Raw genomic sequence first — 22,808 nt, 5'->3', positions numbered from 1 at the left:
GTTTTGGAAAGTTAGTGCCCTTCTTCAGAAGGAAATGCGTAAAGAAATTAAATTTCTTTTATGCAACTGGTTGCTTATAATTTCATTATATATATATATATATATATATATATATATATATATATATATATATATATATATACAAACAGTAAATGCCCAGCTCAATACGCAGGTCAAACAGGCCATAACATCAGTTTAGAAGAACCCATCAACGCCTATCACACAAACCTGAGCTAGCCTTCCGTATAAAAGATACAGGACAGCGACCCTAAAACAGTACATACACTGGACAAAGGACACAGAATGTCTCTAAATGAAGAACTAAATATCTGTATCCACAGAAAGGAAATTGGGGAATATCTACTCAACAACAACAGTGAAACAGGCTCAATCACCTTTTTCAGAAGCTTTGACAAAGTAATTAAAGCAGTATCATAATTTACTGTTTCAATGCACAGCAAGTAATGGAACTACTCACACTCAACTCTCAATACGTTCAACCTACAACACATGTGCATGATTTATTTGCTGTAATCTTATTACATATAAGAAATTAATGCAACAATTGAATTGAGCACACCTCCACATTTTGGTGCAGCCAATTCAGATTTTTCCAATATGAGAAAAACATATTTTTGTACATAAATTATCTTTTATTTGTATACAATGCTGCATCCCATTCATATTTTAAAAGAATACAAGTAAAGTATATTTATGTATACATAAATAAGTACCCTCTATAGTCGCTGAATTGTGCACATGTCCATAGTCATGGCCGGCCGTTGTGGCCGAGCGTTCTAGGCGCTTCTGTCTCGAACCGCGCGACCGCTACGGTCGCAGGTTCGAATCCTGCCTCAGACATGGATGTTTGTGATGTCCTTAGGTTAGTTAGGTATAAGTAGTTCTGAGTTCTAGGGGACTGATGACCTCAGATGTTAAGTCCCATAGTGCTCAGAGCCATATGAACCATTTGAACAATATTCATGTGCAGCCCATTCGTATTTCTTTTAAAAAGAAAAACACTTATTCTTTTTTCTTTGTATCCAACATAAACAGGCATATCTATAACAGTACGTCATCTTTGAAGTGACAGTGTGAAGATATGGTGAGGACATACATCAGGCAGCAGCGTACAGGCTTTCTACTAGTCTAACGTCTCTGTAAGCGTGTTCACTGTCAGAAATTCATGTTGTTTAGCCCCGTAAGTGCCTTTTGTAAATAAATAATTTTTACCATCAGCAAAAGATGCAATATAACCTGCACTGCCCTTGGACTGGTACTGTGAAAAGTCGTCTGTACTCTTCACCAACAGCAGCTATGTAAATAAACAATTCTTCACCTGAAGATGATGGTGAGAACCATCGAAACGCATAGTGGCAAAATAAAGAAGGGGCTGACGCAGAAACGGTTTTATTTGTAGTAACTACTAGGTTATCAAGGAATACATGTGGGGTTTAGGATAAATACCTGCACAGGCTTGATAAATTATTTTCCGATTTCGGAAAGGGAAGAATATCAGCATCACTAATTACAAAGGATCGGCGTAATTTCAGATTGAACATCAGTCTGGTTGCAAAGTTATTTATTTCAATAAAACGTTGCAAGCTTTTGGGGAATCATTAGATTGTGGAAAAATAGCTGGAGAGAAAACCCACGCGTCATAGTAACAGTAAACGAGAGGTGGACCTTAATCACACCAGCAAACTTCGTTACAGACTGCACGACGCAGGACCATGCTTACAGAAGTACAAACGCGGAATTAGTCGATCAGAGTAAATAAACAGTATTAGTTAACTGCAAGAACATCCATGGGAAAATACACAGTTGTTTTCGCTTATAAACGCTAATATGACTCTAATAACACTAGCAAGGTACGAGGAAGGTTAACTGCGAAGATGCCTCAGGTGGCAGAAGTACTACTTCAATTGATCGATTATCGAGAGAAGCACAAAAATTCTGAGGTTTCCGGTACCACCACAGTCCATGACTCGCTCCCATACCGTGCTCCAGGCGGAAGTTCTTAGAAATTTCTTCCTCAGATTAAGGGGGTTGGGTTGTTTGGGGGAAGAGACCAAACAGCGAGGTCATCGGTCTCATCGGATTAGGGAAGGACGCGGAAGGAAGTCGGCCGTGCCCTTTCAAAGGAACCATCCCGGCATTTGCCTGGCGCGATTTAGGGAAATCATGGAAAACCTAAATCAGGATGGCCGGACGTGGGATTGAACCGTTGCCCTCCAGAATGCGAGTCCAGTGTTCAGATTAAGGCCGATGTTTGATACTGATGGACTTTTTGGCCAGTAATGTACTCATTGTCTGTGTTAGTGCGCCTTTTATGTGCGTCTTGTTTCGCCCGTCACACGTAATTTTGCTTCCAAGCTAACAGAATTCCTACACTTCACCTACTTTCGTATCCCCAGTTTTAAGTTTAAGTTTTCACTTGTCTCATTTCTGCTACTCCTCATTACCTTCGTCTCTTTCGGTTTACTCCCAATCCATATTCTGTGGTCATTAGACGGTTAATTCCATTCGGCAAGTCCTGTAATTATTCCTCGCTTTCACTGAGGACAGCAGTGTCATCATTGAATCTTTACGTTGATACATTTTTCTCTCTGAATTTCAACACTATTCATGAAACTATTGATAGAGGAAACAGAGACGATACAAAAAAAGCAGTAGGTTCATTTAGTAAGCGCGTAAGCATCACAGAAATGTTCAGTCATCTCCATTGACAGACATTGCTAGAGGGGCGTTCTCCATCACGGTGAAGTTTATTATGAAAGTTCCGAGAGCGTACCTTCCTGGAAGAGTCAACGAGTAAGTTGCTTCCTCCTACGTATATCACACTATTATTCAAGCTGTGGCCACTAAACATAGAGACAAATACTTCGCTACCCAACCGCCTTTAGCTAGCGCAGACTACACCTTCCACAGCCTCTCAACAACTGCCTCTCCTTGCGACTCTCTGCGCCACTGGCCATTGTCGCCCTTCAAAGAACAACCACTTACAGATACTACACACCAGTACCCTCACAACGTATAGAGAAAGGGAAGATTCAATGAAAAACACTACGGTGGCAAACGGAGTTTGTGCCGCCTCACGTGGTTTACCTGTCTTAGAGGCAGCTGTAGCGTTGGGGCAAGTACGCAATCTTCATTCTGCAGCAATTTTTATGCCCAATACCCTCCTGGCCCCCTCTTACTTTCAGCCAATGGGGTAACATATAAATGGCAGGCTGTTACCTTCTTGGTTGAGCAGCCTACATGGAAGAGGTTTATATATGCCCCTTAACTTTATCATTATAATTTATTACCCAGTTAGTACTACGCTTTTTCTTATCGCTATAGTTGCCCCAGTAAGACTACCCTTCTCCTAATCACCACAATTTATCAACCTGGTGTGACGTATTGAATTGAGGGCAGATGTGGGTGTTCATATGAGATCTAATTTATTATGTGTTGTTGTTGTGTTGTGGTCTTCAGTCCTGAGACTGGTTTGATGCAGCTCTCCATGCTACTCTATCCTGTGCAAGTTTCTTCATTTCCCAGTACCTACTTCAGCCTACATCCTTCTGAATCCGCTTAGTGTATTCATCTCTTGGTCTCCCTCTACGATTTTTACCCTCCACGCTGCCCTCCAGTACCAAATTGGTGATCCCTTGATGCCTCAGAACATGTCCTACCAACCGATCCCTTCTTCTAGTGAAGTTGTGCCACAAACTCCTCTTCTCCCCAATTCTATTCAATACCTCCTCATTAGTTATGTGATCTACCCATCTAATCTTCAGCATTCTTCTGTAGCACCACATTTCGAAAGCTTCTATTCTCTTCTTGTCTAAACTATTTCTCGTCCATGTTTCACTTCCATACATGGCTACACTCCATACAAATACTTTCAGAAACGATTTCCTGACAGTTAAATCAATACTCGATGTTAACAAATTTCTCTTCTTCAGAAACGCTTTCCTTGCCATTGCCAGTCTACATTTTATGTCCTCTCTACTTCGACCATCATCAATTATTTTGCTCCCCAAATAGCAAAACTCCTTTACTACTTTAAGTGTCTCATTTGCTAATCTAATTCCCTCATCATCACCCGACTTACTTCGACTACATTCCATTATCCTCGTTTTGCTTTTGTTGATGTTCATCTTATACCCTCCTTTCAATATACTGTCCATTCCATTCAACTGTTCTTTCAAGTCCTTTGCTGTCTCTGACAGAATTACGATGTCATCGGCGAACCTCAAAGTTTTTATTTCTTCTCCATAGGTTTTAATACCTACTCCGAATTTTTCTTTTATTTCCTGCTTGCTCAATATACAGACTGAACAACATCGGGCAGAGGCTACAACCCTGTCTCACTCCCTTCCCAACCACTGCTTCCCTTTCATGTCCCTCGACTCTTATAATTGACATCTGGTTTTTGTACAAATTGTAAATAGCCTTTCGCTCCCTGTATTTTTCCCTGCCACCTCCAGAATTTGAAAGAGAGTATTCCAGTCAACATTGTCAAAAGCTTTCTCTAAGTCTACAAATGCTAGAAACGTAGGTTTGCCTTTCCTTAATCTAGGTTCTAAGATAAGTCGTAGGGTCAGTATTGTCTCACGTGTTCCAGCATTTCTACGGAATCCAAACTGATCTTCCCCGAGGCCAGCTTCTGCCAGTTTTTCCATTCGTCTGTAAAGAATTCGCGTTAGTATTTTGCAGCTGTGACTTATTAAACTGATAGTTCGGTAATTTTCACATCTGTCAACACCTGCTTTCTTTGGGATTGGAATTACTACATTCTTCGTGAAGTCTCAGGGAATTTCGCCTGTCTCGTACATCTTACTCACCAGATGGTAGAGTTTTGTTAGGCCTGGCTCTCCCAAGGCCATCAGTAGTTCTAATGGAACGTTGTCTACTCCCGGGGCTTTGTTTCGACTTAAGTCTTTCAGTGCTCTGTCAAACTCTTCACGCAGTATCATATCTTCCATTTCATCTTCATCTACCTCCTCTTCCATTTCCATAATATTGTCCTCAAGAACATCGCCCCTGTATAGACCCTCTATATACTCCTTCCACCTTTCTGCTTTCCATTCTTTGGTTAGAACTGGGTTTCCATCTGAGCTCTTGATATTCATGCAAGTGGTTCTGTTTTCTCCAAAGGTCTCTTTAATTTTCCTGTAGGCAGTATCTATCTTACCTCTAGGAGAGAAGCCTCTACATCCTTACATTTGTCCTCTAGCCATGCCTGCTTAGCCGTTTTCCACTTCCTGTCGATCTCATCTTTGAGACGTTTGTATTCCTTTTTGCCTGCTTCATTTACTGCATTTTTATATTTTCTCCTTTCATCAATTAAATTCAATGTTTCTTCTGTCACCCAAGGATTTCTACTAGCCCTCATCTTTTTACCTACTTGAACCTCTGCTGCCTTTACTATTTCATTCCTCAAAGCTACCCATTCTTCTTGTACTGTATTTCTTTCTCTCATTCCTGTCAATTGTTCCCTTATGCTCTCCCTGAAATTCTGTACATCCTGTGGTTCTTTCAGTTTCTCGAGGTCCGATCTCCTTAAATTCCCACCTTTTTGCAGTTTCTTCAGTTTTAATCTGCAGTTCATAGCCAATAGTTTGTGGTCAGAGTCCACATCTGCCCTGGAAATGTCTTACAATTTAAAACCTGGTTCCTAAATCTCGGTCTTAGCATTATATAATCTATCTGATACCTTTTAGTATCTCCAGGATTCTTCCAGGTATACAACCTTCTTTTATGATTCTTGAACCAAGTGTTAGCTATGATTAAGTTATGCTCTGTGCAAAATTCTACCAGTCGGCTTCCTCTTTCATTTCCTAGCCCCAATCCATATTCACCTACTACGTTTCCTTCTCTTCTTTTTCCTACTATCGAATTCCAGTCACCCATGACTATTAAATTTTCGTGTCCCTTCACTACCTGAATAATTTATTATGCTGTTTATTATCCTTATCGCTACAATTTAATACCCAGTTAGGGCAGGCTGTGGCTGTCTCTATAGGATCTGAATCGCCATAATTTATTACCCAGTTATACGCATCTGGTAAATATCTTGCACAAGAGTGTTTATTTAAGGCCCTAATGGCTGATATTTATTACTCGATTAGGATGTTTAGGGCCGAGATGGCGTCCAATATGGCTGACATCATAACCAAACGTGGTTGCTCAAGATGGTACGAAGCCAAAGGGACATCAAGGTGGATGTGTAGAAATTTGGAGTCTGCCCCTCTGACTTTACAGTGGCCATAAGAAAAACGAAAACGACCTCCTTGTCTAGACGCTGGAGGCCCAAGGGATGTTGACTGGCCATCCTCTACCTAGTGACATCATACGAATATGATCTGAGGGGACATGTCGTCAGCACACTGCTCTCCTGGAAGCTTTGCCAACTTTTCGGATGGTGGAGCCGCCACTTATAGATGTACATCTGCATCCATACTATGTAAAACATTCTTAAGTGCATGGAAGAGGTTATGTTCCATTCTACCAGTTATTAGCGCTTTTGCCCAGTCCAATGACATATAGAGTGCGTGAAGAATGACTGTTTACGTGCCCCTGTGTGTTTCATGATTTGTCTAACCTTGTCTTCACGATCCCTATGCGAGTTCCCAAAATTCCGTAATTAGGCTTTCTTGAAATAGTTTAGAACCATATTGAAGAGTCTAAGAGTTCATTTCTTTCAACATCTCTGTGACACTCTCTCACGGGTCAGACACACATATAACCATTCGTGCTGCCGTTCTTTGTATAAATTCAACTTCCCCTGTCAGTCAATGTTCTAGGATGGGTCGTCTGAATGATTTGGAAGCAATCTCCTTTTCAGACTGATTGCATTTTCCTAGTATTCTGCCAATAAACCGAAGTTTGCTACTGCTTTACGCATGACTGAGTCTATGTGATCGTTGGATTTCATGTTGCTACAATGTATTACACCCAAGTAATTGTATAGATTTATCTATTCAAACTGTGACTCGCTGATATTATAGTCATAGGATATTAAGTTCTTTTTTTCACAGTGCACAATTTTACATCTATGAACATTTAAAGCTATTTGCAATCTGTACGTGCTTAGAAATTTTATCAAGATGTGACAGTAAGGAATATTATTGATAACTGTATTATGTGCAAAAAGTCTGAGGTTACTGTTAACGTTGTCACAAGGGCATTAATATACAACATGAACAGCAACGGTCCTAACACACTTCCCAGGGGCATACCCAAGGTTACTTTTCGTCTTTCGATGACTTTCTATCAGAGATAACTTGATGGTTGCTCTTACCAAAAAATCTCCTATCCAATAACAAATTTCTTTTGATACCCTATATTATCTGAAGCATGTACGTGGTGCTGAGTAAAATGCTTTTCATAAATCAAGAAATACTACATCTTCTTGATAGCCTTGACCGAAAGCTTTCAACAAAAAAGTGCCAACTGAGTTCTTCATGAACGATGTTTTCGATGTTTGACGTGGCGGAGGACAATTAGCTGAAGAAACCACGTTACATTTGAGGTCAGAGTATGTTCTAAGACTCTACTACAAATGGATGTCAAGGAAATTGGACGGTAGTTCTGTGGATCACTTCTGCTACCCTTCTTATATAAGGATGTGACCCGTTCTTTCTTCCAGCTGCTGGGCAGGGTTTTTTGTTTGAGGGACCTAAAATAAATTATAGTTAACAGAGATGGTGATGATGTTTGGTTTGTGGGGTGCTCAACTGCGCAGTCATCAGCGCCCGTACAAAGTCCCGGTGTTTTCACAGTCCAATTTTGCCACTGTCACGAATGATGATGATGATGATGATGAAAAGATGAGTAAACACAAACACCCGGTCCCCAGGCAGAGAAAATCGTTCCTCTGCATACTCCTGTCCCGAGCTAATAGTTTCAAGTTTCTTTGAGATTTGACATTACCGCTTCTTTGTGTAGTTTACTGAACATACAGATCTTTCTATTAATTTTAGTTGCCCTTTGTACACTGGTATTTATTGTTGCTATAGCTGCTTCATGGTCACTGACATCAGTTTTGATGTGTATATCCTGGAAGTGGTCGTGTCTCTTTGTTACCAAGATCTAATACATTTCCATCATGAATAGGATTCCGAACTGTCTCTTTTAACAATTAGCCGCTCAAAAGGCATTACAAGGTTCAGTTAATACCATACCAGTCCTCCCTCCAATCCTTGGCAGTAACAGGAATCAAACCCAGGTTCTCTGCATGGCAGCCATCTTCATGAGCATTCAGCTACGTAGTTGGACATTCCATTGGACATAGCCCAGACCAAAACCGTGAGAAATTAAAAAAAAATCATCGTAAGATAGATGGCATTTTCATGGGATATTTATTTAAAACTTTACGAACGTTTCTGGGAACCTCACAGACATTTATGTGGTAGTACAGGTCGCACACTAAGCTTACACACCACTGTGCGTTGGCTATTTATATAAAATGTTTCACAACATTTTGGCGCATTGTAACACATCACATATTTTAATGGCATGTGTACAGGCATCATTATTTAAACAATGTATGTTGTGGTTGGCAGGAGAGCCAACACCGTGTTACTAGAGGAAGCCGAAAGGCACGCGTTTTAGCTCACGCAGGCTGGCGTGAGGTCTGGAACAGGACAAGGAAATTGAAATTTAGAAAAAACGGACGTAGCTGGTGGAATACTTAACTTTAATCCAATAATGGTGAACGTCGCTCTTGACGGTACATGATTCACAGTATCAATAGTAACTGGTAATGGCGCCTTGCTAGGTCGTAGTAAATGACATAGCTGAAGGCTATGCTAACTATCGTCTCGGCAAATGAGAGCGTATTTTGCCAGTGAACCATTGCTAGCAAAGTCGGCTGTACAACTGGGGCGAGTGCTAGGAAGTGTCTCTAGACCTGCCGTGTGGCGGTGCTCGGTCTGCAATCTCTGATAGTGGCGACACGCGGGTCCGCCGTATACTAACGGACCGCGGCCGATTTAAAGGCTACCACCTAGCAAGTGTGGTGTCTGGCGGTGACACCACAATGTACACTCTTTCTACATCACAGTTAAACTATGTAGGAGTAGAAACGCTTAATTTAGTTTTAAAATGTTTACGTGGGCATCACTAGCGTGTGCTAGGACTGCTGGCAGTTGCCAAATGCAGCAACGTCATCCGCCACCTGAGAGCAGCCAGCCGACCACACAGTCCTCTGTCACGCTCTGGTCGCTACGTGCATGTTTTTGCCTCCATGCGCAAAGACAGCATCTCAGAGGCTAGCTACTGCGTCAGCACAGAGTATTACACAGTTTATATCACCCGAAAAGTATTTCTCAACGTTCAGTTTTCCGCTTCTTGAATGTGGCTGGGAGCACACTTAACGTTTGATGCATGTTTGGGTCGAAAACCGATGAGTGGGCAAAGCAGCAATTGTGCAGCTGCAGTTTATTTAGCGCTTGCGAACCGTCACACAGCAGCAGGGACCTCCGACAGTTTGGCGCTACTGTGTCATGCGGGCCATGTTGTCTTGTAATATTACACTTGTGCAGAAAGAGGACGGTGTTCTGTTTGCACATTTTTAAAACACAGTACAGTTTATAGCAGCTGTGGCATGAGCCTAGATGTTTTAACTAGTAGTCGCATGGCAGTTTCTTTTGCGCATACGCCGGCCGGGGTGGCCGAGCGGTTCTAGGCGCTACAGTCTGGAACCGCGCGACCACTACGGTCGCAGGTTCGAATCCTGGCTCGGGCATGGGTGTGTGTGATGTCCTTAGGTTAGTTAGGTTTAAGTAGTTCTACGTTCTAGAGGACTGATGACCTCAGAAGATAAGTCCCATAGTGCTCAGAGCCATTTGAACCATATTGCACGTACATACACAGATTTTTCTATAGTAATAATATTATAACTTTTTTATTGTAACCAGCAGTTGATGCAGTGAGGAATTAAGTAGGATCAAACGCATAAAGCATATTCCTTCCATCCCATTAAGAGTATATCCTTCCATCAATACTGCATTCCATAATAACTTCCGTTATTGAAGTTAGTGAAAATTATTCATTGTTTGGTGAGTTACTTGTTTAAATAACGTATGTACATTCACAGAAACAGTGTGAAATAACGTAATGACACTCTGCAGCTGTCTTTAGTTCAGGTGGAAGGGCATACCAATGACTGCACTTCACTGCCAGAACACACAGAAGATGCAAAAAAAAAGAAAATTAAAAAAAAGGCTGTCATTTTTCGTTGCTACACAGTACGTGATCCTTGTCAGATGTGATTGGTGGCTCCTTGGAGAAGGGCATGACCGGTTTTCATCCCTGTCCACATATAGGCAACGCTGTACTCCTTCTGCTGTTTACAACAGATTTATGTGTACGCCCCATAAATCTTTCGCCAGAGGATGATCTTGTCTATACAGGGTGAAAAGTATTTAAACCGACAAACTCTGGGAGGTTGTAGAGGACATCAAAACAAATATTTTTCCCTAATGTCATTTTTTCCTACGAGGATTATTTAAACCGGTGGAGGCCGTATTACGCTCTTCAGTTGATAGAGGCCGTATTACGATCTTAGTTGTTAGAGGGCGTATTACGCTCTTCAGTTGTAGGCAACTGCTGTCCACCAGTGTAGCACTGCATTGTCTCTGTTTAATAATGTAGCGATACACCTGGAGTGAGTTCACTGATGACCATAGCTGTTGAGTCCCATAGTGCTCGGAGCCATTTGAACCATTTTTTGAGTGCACTGATATGGTTGGTGCGTACTACGTAGCACACTACAACGGACGAGCTGCACAGCGGGTTTATCAAAAACAATATTCTAATCGCCGTATCCCGCATCATACGACCTTTGCTGCTGTGTACCAACGTCTGTGTGAGAACGGGTCATTTAGCAGATTACCTGGACAGGGACACCGTTGCACGGTAAGAAAGCTGCAATTTGAGGAAGCTGTCTTGCAGCATGTGGAGCGGGATCCTTCAATCAGCACTCGTGCAATTGCACGTAACATGGGGACGAATCAGACGAATGTAAGAACAGTCCTTCGAGAGCAATTGTTACGTCTATTTCACTTACAGCGTGTCCACAACCTGGAACCAGTTGATTATCCACCCAGAGCACAGTTTTCACAGTGGTACCTGGAACATTGTGAAATGAATGCTACATTTCCATCCTCCGTGTTGTTTACCGATGAAACAACGTTCGGGCTTGATGGAGTCTCGAACATGCACAATTCGCATGTTTGGAGTGAGGATAACCCACATGCCACAGTTACTAGCACTCATCACGTGCGGTTCTTCGTTAATGTGTGGGTCAGTGTTGTTGGGGATTGTCTAATTGGGCCGTATCTGCTACCTAGCCCATTAAATGGCAGGCACAATTGTATCGCTAGAGCATTGCCAGAATTGCTGGAAGACGTCCCGCTCCCTACAAGACAACGCATGTGGTTCCAACATGACGGGGTGCCGGCACATTTCAGTCGTCGTGTGCGTCGATTCCTGGACCGTCGGTTCCCAGAAACGTGGATTAGCATAGGTGGTCCTGTAGCATGGCCTGCTCGATCCTCAGGTATGTCCCCTCTGGACTTTTTTATGTGGGGAGAGATGCGCAATCTTGTTTACGTATCTCCTGTTGCATCAGAAGAGGATCTGGTTGCCCGGATAGCAGCAGCAGCAGGAACAGTTCAGGATACTCCTGGGGTTTTTGCCCGTGTCAGACAGAACATGATCCGACGGTGTAACCTTTGTTTACATGTCAATGGAGGAATTTTTGAAAAAGTCTACTGTAATTGAAATTGGGCTATGGTAATGTGTTGTCTCTTGGTCATAAAAAAAATGGAAAAGTGTTTGTTGGTTTAATTAATTTGCCGCCAGAGATATCTTCCTCTACTGGTTTAACTAAATGTCATCAGGGAAAAATATTTTTTTTTATGTCCCCCACAACCTCCCAAAGTTTGTCGGTTTAAATACTTTTCACCCTGTTTGGAGAATGTAACAAAAATCAGACGCTTAACACCTACATGCCATCTTATGGTGTGCGGTGGTGAATACATCCCTGATCCATTTGCGAATGGCTTGTAGGAAGAATGATTGTCAAGAAACCTCCGTATTACCCCTACTTTCTTGCATTTCCTTTTTGAGATCATTCGACGAGACGTATGGGGGAGAAGGTAATTTAAAAACCAAGTCTCCACGGAATTTTGCAGCGGTAGAACTCTACATTATGATAATGCTTCTCTTATAGCATCTACCACATGAGTTTATTTATGATCTTCATTAAGGGCCTGAGAATGACGAACAGTACTCAGAAACTGGGTGAAAAAGCATTTGTAACCCACTTGCTTCGTGGATGAATCAGTGTCCCTAAGATTCGACCCATGAATCTGAGCCTGGTATCTCCTATTCCCGACATTTTGTTTTAATGTGCTTATTCCACTTTAGGTAGATCAGAACGGTTGCTCCCAGGCTTTTTTTAAAGATTGTTATTGTTTCTAGTGGTTTGTCATCAATAATGAAATCATACAATACTGGAATTATTGGCCTGTTTATGTGCACTGTATTACATTTACTTACATTCAGTGTCAACTACCGGTCCCTGTAACAATCATTAGTCCTCAGCATGTCTACCTGCAACTTACTACAGTATTCTGACGTTACTGTATTCTTATAGGTAACTGCATCATCTGGAACGAACGTCATGGAGTTTTCACGTTATTCACTGGATTACTTATACCAGTGCAACTTCTTCACCGGAACGCTACAACCAATCAGTCACGTACTATGATTTTTTATCATTAGGCCTCTACGAGATATACACTCCTGGAAATTGAAATAAGAACACCGTGAATTCATTGTCCCAGGAAGGGGAAACTTTATTGACACATTCCTGGGATCAGATACATCACATGATCACACTGACAGAACCACAGGCACATAGACACAGGCAACAGAGCATGCACAATGTCGGCACTAGTACAGTGTATATCCACCTTTCGCAGCAATGCAGGCTGCTATTCTCCCATGGAGACGATCGTAGAGATGCTGGATGTAGTCCTGTGCAACAGCTTGCCATGCCATTTCCAACTGGCGCCTCAGTTGGACCAGCGTTCGTGCTGGACGTGCAGACCGCGTGAGACGACGCTTCATCCAGTCCCAAACATGCTCAATGGGGGACAGATCCGGAGATCTTGCTGGCCAGGGTAGTTGACTTACACCTTCTAGAGCACGTTGGGTGGCACGGGATACATGCGGACGTGCATTGTCCTGTTGGAACAGCAAGTTCCCTTGCCGGTCTAGGAATGGTAGAACGATGGGTTCGATGACGGTTTGGATGTACCGTGCACTATTCAGTGTCCCCTCGACGATCACCAGTGGTGTACGGCCAGTGTAGGATATCGCTCCCCATACCATGTTGCCGGGTGTTGGCCCTGTGTGCCTCGGTCGTATGCAGTCCTGATTGTGGCGCTCACCTGCACGGCGCCAAACACGCATACGACCATCATTGGCACCAAGGCAGAAGCGACTCTCATCGCTGAAGACGACACGTCTCCATTCGTCCCTCCATTCACGCCTGTCGCGACACCACTGGAGGCGGGCTGCACGATGTTGGGGCGTGAGCGGAAGACGGCCTAACGGTGTGCGGGACCGTAGCCCAGCTTCATGGAGACGGTTGCGAATGGTCCTCGCCGATACCCCAGGAGCAACAGTGTCCCTAATTTGCTGGGAAGTGGCGGTGCGGTCCCCTACGGCACTGCGTCGGATCCTACGGTCTTGGCGTGCATCCGTGCGTCGCTGCGGTCCGGTCCCAGGTCGACGGGCACGTGCACCTTCCGCCGACCACTGGCGACAACATCGATGTACTGTGGAGACCTCACGCCCCACGTGTTGAGCAATTCGGCGGTACGTCCACCCGGCCTCCCGCATGCCCACTATACGCCCTCGCTCAAAGTCCGTCAACTGCACATACGGTTCACGTCCACGCTGTCGCGGCATGCTACCAGTGTTAAAGACTGCGATGGAGCTCCGTATGCCACGGCAAACTGGCTGACACTGACGGCGGCGGTGCACAAATGCTGCGCAGCTAGCGCCATTCGACGGCCAAGACCGCGGTTCCTGGTGTGTCCGCTGTGCCGTGCGTGTGATCATTGCTTGTACAGCCCTCTCGCAGTGTCCGGAGCAAGTATGGTGGGTGTGACACACCGGTGTCAATGTGTTCTTTTTTCCATTTCCAGGAGTGTATGTACCTCACGGTCATATTCATCAGTATTAACCGTAAAAGCTCATCAGTGCTATTCGCTCACAGCAATAGTTTCACAGTTATATTGCTTCCTTGCTTTGCAAATTGCTGCATATTGCAGTGTCCCTATTTACTTGTGATATTTTGAAGATTATGATCCACTATCAGAGATCTTTAATCGTACATGTGTATTATGATACGCAACGTGCATGGTTTAATGTATAATGTTACTTTCTTCATGAAACACTTACTTAGGAAGGAAATTTAGTGACATATAAACAGTCTTGGTGTTTTTGTAACGTGAGATGACAACCCCAAGCGAGCATTATGTACCATCAAGGCAACTGTGTAGAACAACCAAAATAATAAACAAAGTACCGCCAACCAGTTTCTATTATCAAAAGCTACCCTAGCTATATGTAGCTCTATGTACCATATGTATTATAATGTCTGGATGATTCTCATATTGATTTTAGCACAGATAGAGCTTATTTTTACAAAAATTAGGTAAGGGCAGCTATGTAGTGTTCAAGGACTTTTGTGGTGCAAGTAACAATCATCTACATTGTAAATTCTCCTTATTCATCTCCACGTCATGGTGTCCAAGCGAGACTACAGTTTCTCCCACATCGTAATAATGTTATTCAAATATCTCCCTGGGGTCCTTTGAGCTGCGATACGATCTCTGAGAGAAGAAAATATTTGTGGTATGTGATATTATGAATCGCAAATTATGTAGTCAACACATCTACACTCATCGTTAAATACTAGTCTTCATGGACATTCTACTCGATGTTTCCTGTAATGGTTGTAATAAAACATCATTTAATAATGGATTCCAATTGCCTCCCGTACTTGAACGTTTACAATTTATACGATACCAGTTTCTATCTACAGGAATCTTATTCGATGAGAAACAGATTTCTTAAACGCCATCTTAACAGTTTGCTATTATCAAATTTCAAGGATCAGATTCTTTCAGTTGCAATCAAGACTATAATAAAATGGAAATCGTAACATAAATCAGAACACTGGGAAGAGTTGTGGTCTAAATAACAGTTGATTTAGTCATTATTAACATCATATGACAAAAAAATGACTAAAGAAACGCCACACAAACATTTAATCTGGCAAACGCTTTAAATGATATGCGGTCTATCGTTAACAAAGTGATTATCTGGGGATCAACACCCCACTCTAACCAGAACTAATCGCTTTATCTGACTTCATAAACGTGAATCTGTGGTATGACCCAAAAACTATACTACTAACAAGCATCTACACTCTGCTACTCCCGAGCGGTCTAGGGCGCTGCAGTCATGGACTGTGCGGCTGGTCCCGGCAGAGGTTCGAGTCCTCCCTCGGGCATGGGTGTGTGTGTTTGTCCTTAGGATTTAAGTAGTGTGTAAGCTTAGGGACTGATGATCTTAGCAGTTAAGTCCCATAAGATTTCACACGCATTTGAACATCTACTACTCCATAAAGAGAAATATGGTTCCAAAGAACAGGGTGTTGAGAAGCATATATTGGAGCCCTACACTGTAGCAGTGAATACTTCACCCTTCTGCAGATCAGGGCAGCACAGCACGATACTTTGTCGGCTGCAGTCACAGACAGCGACAATCTGTTATTAACGGCGTGCAACCGGAAATATGCAAGCACGCGGTTTTGCGTTAGGCTAATTCGGAACACAGATACTTCCCTATGAGCCCCTGAAAACCCGTTGGATTCCAGTGTGCAGGTGGACCCGTTTACTGGTCTGCCAAACCTATTTGACTCCATGACACGACTAAGGAAGACGGAATATGTCAAACGTTTAGATGGCTGACTCAAAACAAGTAAGTACACCCGCTCATAATTCGTTGTGTGCACGATACGAGAAGCAGTACCTCTGACAGTTCAGATGGTGAATGGCACAGGCTCTAAGTGGCACACTAGCAAAGGACACAAGTCTCACTGTTTAGGTAAAGACCTGCCATTCTTTACTAGCGAAGCGCCAGTACAAGATTTCCCTTCTCTTTCTCTACAGCTTTCCTCCGCAGCTCGGTAGCATAATACATTTGCGTGCTTAGACTATACCCACTTTAGCACAAGCCAATCACGAGCTGGAGCTCGTCATTCGATGCTAGGAGACCAGCCCCCTGCTCTGCATATACACATTTGACCAACCAGCAACTTTAAAAAGTAATTGGGAGAAAAGGAAAAAAATATTCAGCTTCGCGCCTCTTTCCCACGTGTTTACGCAATGTCTTGGCTAAAATCATGACTTGGATCCATAAAAGGATCGTTATCTCCCCTGTTGCATCCATTTCGAACCTTCCAAAGATCAATCACAAACTCTCTAAAGGCCTTGTGCTTTCACAAATATGTTTTGCAGCAGAGTCTGGATACCTGGACGCCACTGCCCTGTCCCATGGAAATTCACAGAAACTCACAGCCATCTCATCCAGTTTCTACCTAACAAGGGCCCACCCTCTCCTTTATTGCCACTCATCAGATCTTACAATGCTCTGCTCATAGCTGCAGTGACTCCTCGGTGCGAGTCAGCCTACGTGGACGCGCCCGCCGACCGACCGGCGCCACTCAATGTGTCTCCACAGTGAGACCAATGGTCTTGGCTGTCGACAAACATTTTCACCAGGTTCCGCAGAAAAAAAGCTCCACTCAGCATGAAACGTCCCCTTAGAAAAATTATACATGACTGTGCTTAAACTGACACACAATATTTTCTTAGCGCAACGCAATCTGATTTTCAGTAATCCCTACAAGAGAATGGCCCTGACTAAATTAACCTACATGTTTCAAAAAACAAAAATCTTCGTTACTGGATCTACTGCAATACAGCGAGCCTCACTACTGCCAGCTAAATAAAAGATTCAAACTATGGAAGGCACTAACTACTGATAGGCATAGTTAGCAAATGAAAGATTTTAATGGAGAACAAACAATGTATTTACCTTAACAGTCATAATATATATAGCAGTTCATGCCATCCAGTCTTACAAATTTCAAAACTCCGCCATTTCTCTGCCCACATCCACCACTGCTGGCGGCTCACCTCCAATTGCGCAACGCTACGCGCTGTTAACATCTAGCTGCCCAACACTACAATGGCCAAGAACAATGCAAACCAACCACAGACTGCACACAGCACAGCCAGTGATTTTCAGAGCGCTACGTGGCGTTACCAATATAAGAACCTAAACAGCCTATTTACAAGCTCTCCTCTGCCGTACGCTTTTACTGCAGTAGATTAACTCGGCACCCTCTTGGTTCAAACACAGGTAAAGCCTACTGCTATGCCTTCACTAGAGCACACAAGCAAGAGCTTTAACGACTGCCAACCATTTCATCATATGAATGAAGTCAGATCGTATCAAATATAGCAACCAAGTAATAAAGATCACCTTCCCTTTCAATATTAAGCAGCACGACGTCATATCAAAAGTGGGAGTGCGCTGCAATCTCTCAGTCTTACATTGTAGACTTTTCAGAATATGAAAGAGGAAATTTTTAATGTCACCCATAATGTTCAAGTAAAATTTATTCCACTCCATTCTGACTGGTTGGTAACACAACAATTATCAATTAGTTGAAAAATATTCTGTGTTGCAAAGTTATTTAATTTCAATAATCTATTTTGCCCTAATGGGGCATCATCAGAGAATCAAAAAACAAGGAAACAATCCATTAAAAAGAACAAATAGAGGGGAGAGGCATGGTCCTTTCTTGTATGACTATGCATATAAAAAACTAACAGATACATTAAAACAAAGGAAATGTAAGTAACTGGATATAAAATACGTCTGCCATAGAGTCATAATGAATGAGATGAAGACCTGACTAAAAATAAAATAAAATAAAATAAAAAACTTTGACTATAAGTCACCCTGTATATGAAGCAGATGGTAAAAGTCAAAATAAAAGTATCAAAAAAGCCATATCGTACCTGAAACACTCCAGCAGACATCCCCATGGCATCACAGCATAGGTCCACGCTTGGGGTACCACCTGTGAATGGCACAATAGGTCCGTTTTATCGTTTATGCACTATGTGATCAAAAGAATCCGGACACCCCCAAAAACATACGTTTTTCATATTAGGTGCATTGTGGTGCCACCTACTGCCAGGTGCTCCATATCAGCGACCTCTAGTCATTAGACATCGTGAGAAAGCAGAATGGGGCGTCCCGCAGAAGTCATGGACTTCGAACGTGGTCAGGTGACTGGGTGTCACTTGTGTCGTACGTCTGTAGGCGAGATTTCCACATTCCTAAACATTCCTAGGTCCACTGTTTCCGCTGTGATAGTGAAGTGGAAACGGGAAGGGACACGTACAGCACAAAAGCATACAGGCCGACGTCTGTTGACTGACAGAGACCGCCGACTGTTGAAAGAGGATCGTAATGTGTAATAGACAGACATCTATCCAGACCATCACACAGGAATTCCAAACCGCATCAGAATCCACTGCAAGTACTATGACAGTGAGGTGGGAGTTGAGTAAACTTGGATTTCATGTTCGAGCAGCTGCTCATAAGCCACACATTACGCTTGTAAATGAAACGGACGCTGATGATTATGATTAGTGTTTTAGGGCGCACAACAACGAGGTTATCAGCGTCCGCCAAACGGACGCCTCGCTTGGTGTAATGAGCGTAAACATTGGACGATTGAACAGTAGAAAAACGTTCTGTGGAGTGACGAATCACATTACACAATGTGGAAATCCGATGACAGGTTGTGGGTACGCCGAATGCCTGGTGAACATTATCTGCCAGCGTGTGTATTGCCAACAGTAAAATTCGGAGGCGGAGGTGTTATGGTGTGATCGTGTTTTTCATGGAGGGGGCTTGCACCCCTTGTTGTTTCGCATGGCAATATCCCAGCACAGGCCAACATTGATGTTTTGGGCACCTTCTTGCTTCCCACTGTTGAAGAGCAATTCAGGAATGGCGATTACATCTTTCAACACGATCGAGCACCTGTAATTCACGGCCTGTGGTGGAGTTGTTACACGGCAATAACATCCCTACAATGGACTAGTTTGCATAGAGTCCTGACCCGAATCCTATGGAACACCTTTGGGATGTTTTGGAACGCCGACTTCATGGCAGGCCTTACCGACCGACATCGATACCTCTCCTCGGTGCAGCACTGCTTGAAGAATGGGCAGCTATGCCCCAAGAAACCTTCCAGAGCCTGATTGAAGGTATGCCTGCGAGAGTGGAAGCTGCCATCAAAGCTAAAGGTGGGCCAACACCATAATGAATTCCAGAATTACAGCTGGAGGGCGCCACGAACTTGTAAGTCATTTTCAGCCAGGTGTCTGGATATTTTTCATCACATAGTGTACGTTTGTAAGCATGATCCTACGCTGTGATGCTATGACGATGTTTGCAGGTGTGCTTAAGGATTGTTTTTTGAAACTTTTTTGAAGCATTCCAATCTCCTTGGTACACGGGGTGGCTTATAGTCCTAATTTCTTTGTTTCAGTCAGGTCCACCTTTTATTCTTTATATCTCTGTGATGGATAGGCTTATATCCAGTCACATTTACGTAAGTTTTAATATATATTTTACTTCATTTTTTCACGTAGTTGTACAGGATATGAACATGCTCTTCCACCATATGTTATTTTAGATTGATTGTTTTCTTTATTTTTAGACAATCTTATGGTGCTCGAAAAAGGCGAAACACATCATTGAAATTAAATAACTTTGCGACCCAGAAAGCACATCACTTTGAAATTGATCAAATTATAGATATGTGGTGTTATCTCCCACCTACACTATAGCATAATCTTATTTGTCAGATCGTGTTTTACACCTTTTACTTAATCCACACAGTACGTTATTTAATTTTTATGTTTAATGTAGAATGTTTCCTCTACTGAAGGACACGTATGATGTGTCTTATACAACACCCGTAACAACAAGCAAGTGGTACACTCTCACCTGCAACAACAATGCAGCAAACAGATTAGGCAACAGATTATGCAACAAGGCTGAAACTTGGCCTATAGAACAGATAACACAATAGAAAATTAAGGGCAGCCAGGGCGAACAAAGGCAAACACAATTCATCTTCTATTTGACAATTGCCATACCAGAACAACAAATCAACTTATATAGGGCACGAAAGCAGAAATTTTAGTACCAGGTACACAGAAGACATAAGAGCATTAAAGAAAGTAACAGCTGTCATTTGACATTTGTGAACACCTAATAGACACGAAACACTACCCAGCAAACAACAACAACTTGAAAATTTTCAAACGCTGGGACAACCCTCCCCCAAAAACTAATAATTCGAGGAAACAACAAAAAGCAAAGAGCCATAGTTGAAGGATAACAAATAATTCATTAATACACTGCTCCCACTAACGGATCTCTGTTCTTTGGCCCCAAAGCACTACCAGAGGACATCATCCTAATGGGTTGGTGCTTACGTTCGTAGTTTTTCCATAAGTTTACAACAGTTTGCCAACGCTGGAGTAACTTTTTGGTTACGCGACGGCAGAAATCACGTGGTTTTGAGGCAAAGACCACATCGAGTGATGTTCGGAGCGCATTTTCATCCGGAAAAGAAGTTCCTTGAAGGCTGTTTGATAGAGAGTGGACAAGGTGAAAGTCTGAGTGGGAAGGTCAGTGATGAGGTGGGTGCAGAAAGACGTCTGTATAGTGGTTTCTGTCGTCCAGTGGAATGTGAGAAGGGGGAGCGGGGGGGGGGGGGGGCGTTACCGTAAAATAGCACCACTTCACACAGTCATCGTGGTCGATGTTCTTGCACTGTGTCTGCAAGACGTCTCAGTTGTTGTCAATAAATGTGAGCAGTGATGGCTACACGTCGGGGAAGCAATTCGTAATACACTACACTGTCACAGCTTCACCATATGTGTAACATAATCTTTTGTGGATGCACGCAGGTCTTTCTTTGTGCGGGGAGTTTCTGCTGTGCTTGGGCTGTACCAAATCCTTTCTTTTCCTTATGTTATCCTAAAGACGTCATTTATCGTCACCAGTAATGACACAGGGCGGGTTAGCCGGGGTTATTCACGAGCCAATTGACGAAGAGCAAGCAGAGATGCACATATAGGCATCCACTGATTTTTATGATATTCGTTTAGAGCACGCGGTATCAATATACCCGATTTTTGAACCTTCCCCTTTGCAGGTAAATGCCGCAGGATGATAGAACGATCGCGCCGGCCGGTGTGGCCGAGCGGCTCTAGGCGCTACAGTCTGGAACCGCGCGACCGCTACGGTCGCATGTTCGAATCCTGCCTCGGGCATGGGTGTGTGTGATGTTCTTAGGTTAGTTAGGTTTAAGTAGTTCTGAGTTTGAGGGGACTGATGACCTCAGAAGTTAAGTCCCATAGTGCTCAGAGCGATTTGAACCATTTTTTTTTTTTTTTTTTTTTTTTTTTTGATAGAACGATCACAGTGCGTGACAGTTCTCGAGTACGCTGACATGGATGATTGTGGAACTATGCGTTTAAACGCTCTTCATTAGTGACCGAAAACCTCTCTGAATGCAGAAAGTCATCAAACTGATCATTTGGCACTCTATGTTCTAGCGGCCACAGCTCCATTGACTATCTCCAGGTACGATAATGGCAATATGTAAACCCAAGTAGCAACAGTGGACCACAAATACAAAATGACAATCGATAAATGAACCCGTAACAACCAGAACACCAATATGCAAAACAAAAACGATACGAACTGGCGCGCCAACCTAATGTAAACACAGCCACACAGCTAGTGCCTCCCCGCCTCCTTCCCCCCCCCCCCCCCCCAAACAGCGAACAAGAGTGGCAGGATATTAATAGTGCCGATAACATAGATGACAAATATAACGCTTTTCTTAACGTGTTTCTCATGCTCTTTGAGAGATACTTTCCATTAAAACCCCCTAAACGGGGTACTAGCAGTAATAAGCAGCCTGTGTGGCTCACCAGTGGGATAAGGGTATGATGTAGAACAGAGTGGGAATTAAATCAAAATGTTGGAAGTGGTAGCAATCAAGCTACGGTAGCCCGTTACAAACAATACAGTAAGGGGCTTAAAAATGTTGTTAGGAAGGGAAGAGTATGTGGTACGCAAATAGAATAGCTAATTAACAGGATAAAATTAAAACTGTATGCTCAGTTGTGGAGGAAGTGTCATCAGCAGCACAAGGTCGACGATATAAAGTCGGTTCGCTATAATAATATTTCTGTTACTGATAAATCAGATATATGTACAGTATTTGACAATCATTTTCTGAGCACTGTTGGTGAATTAAATAAAAACTTAGTTTCGACAGGGAATCATATAACTCTCTTGGAAAATGCCTTTCCAAAATTGATGTCTGAAACACTGCTCCGTGATACTGACTAGGGGCAGATTCATTCAATAACTGAACCACTGAAGACTAAGGACTCTCATGGGTGTGATGGAGTGCCTAGCAGAATATTAAAGTACTGTGCGGCATATGTTAGCCCTGTATTTAGTCATATTTGTAATGCAAGTTTCCTGAACGATTAAAGTACTCAGTAGTAAAGCCGCTTTATAAAAGGGGGAAAGGGCTAATGTAGACA

Source organism: Schistocerca piceifrons, chromosome 2 (assembly GCF_021461385.2).
Source record: "Schistocerca piceifrons isolate TAMUIC-IGC-003096 chromosome 2, iqSchPice1.1, whole genome shotgun sequence".
NCBI lineage: Eukaryota > Metazoa > Arthropoda > Insecta > Orthoptera > Acrididae > Schistocerca > Schistocerca piceifrons.
The sequence above is the reverse complement of the archived record's forward strand: the minus strand, read 5'-3'. Positions refer to the sequence as shown.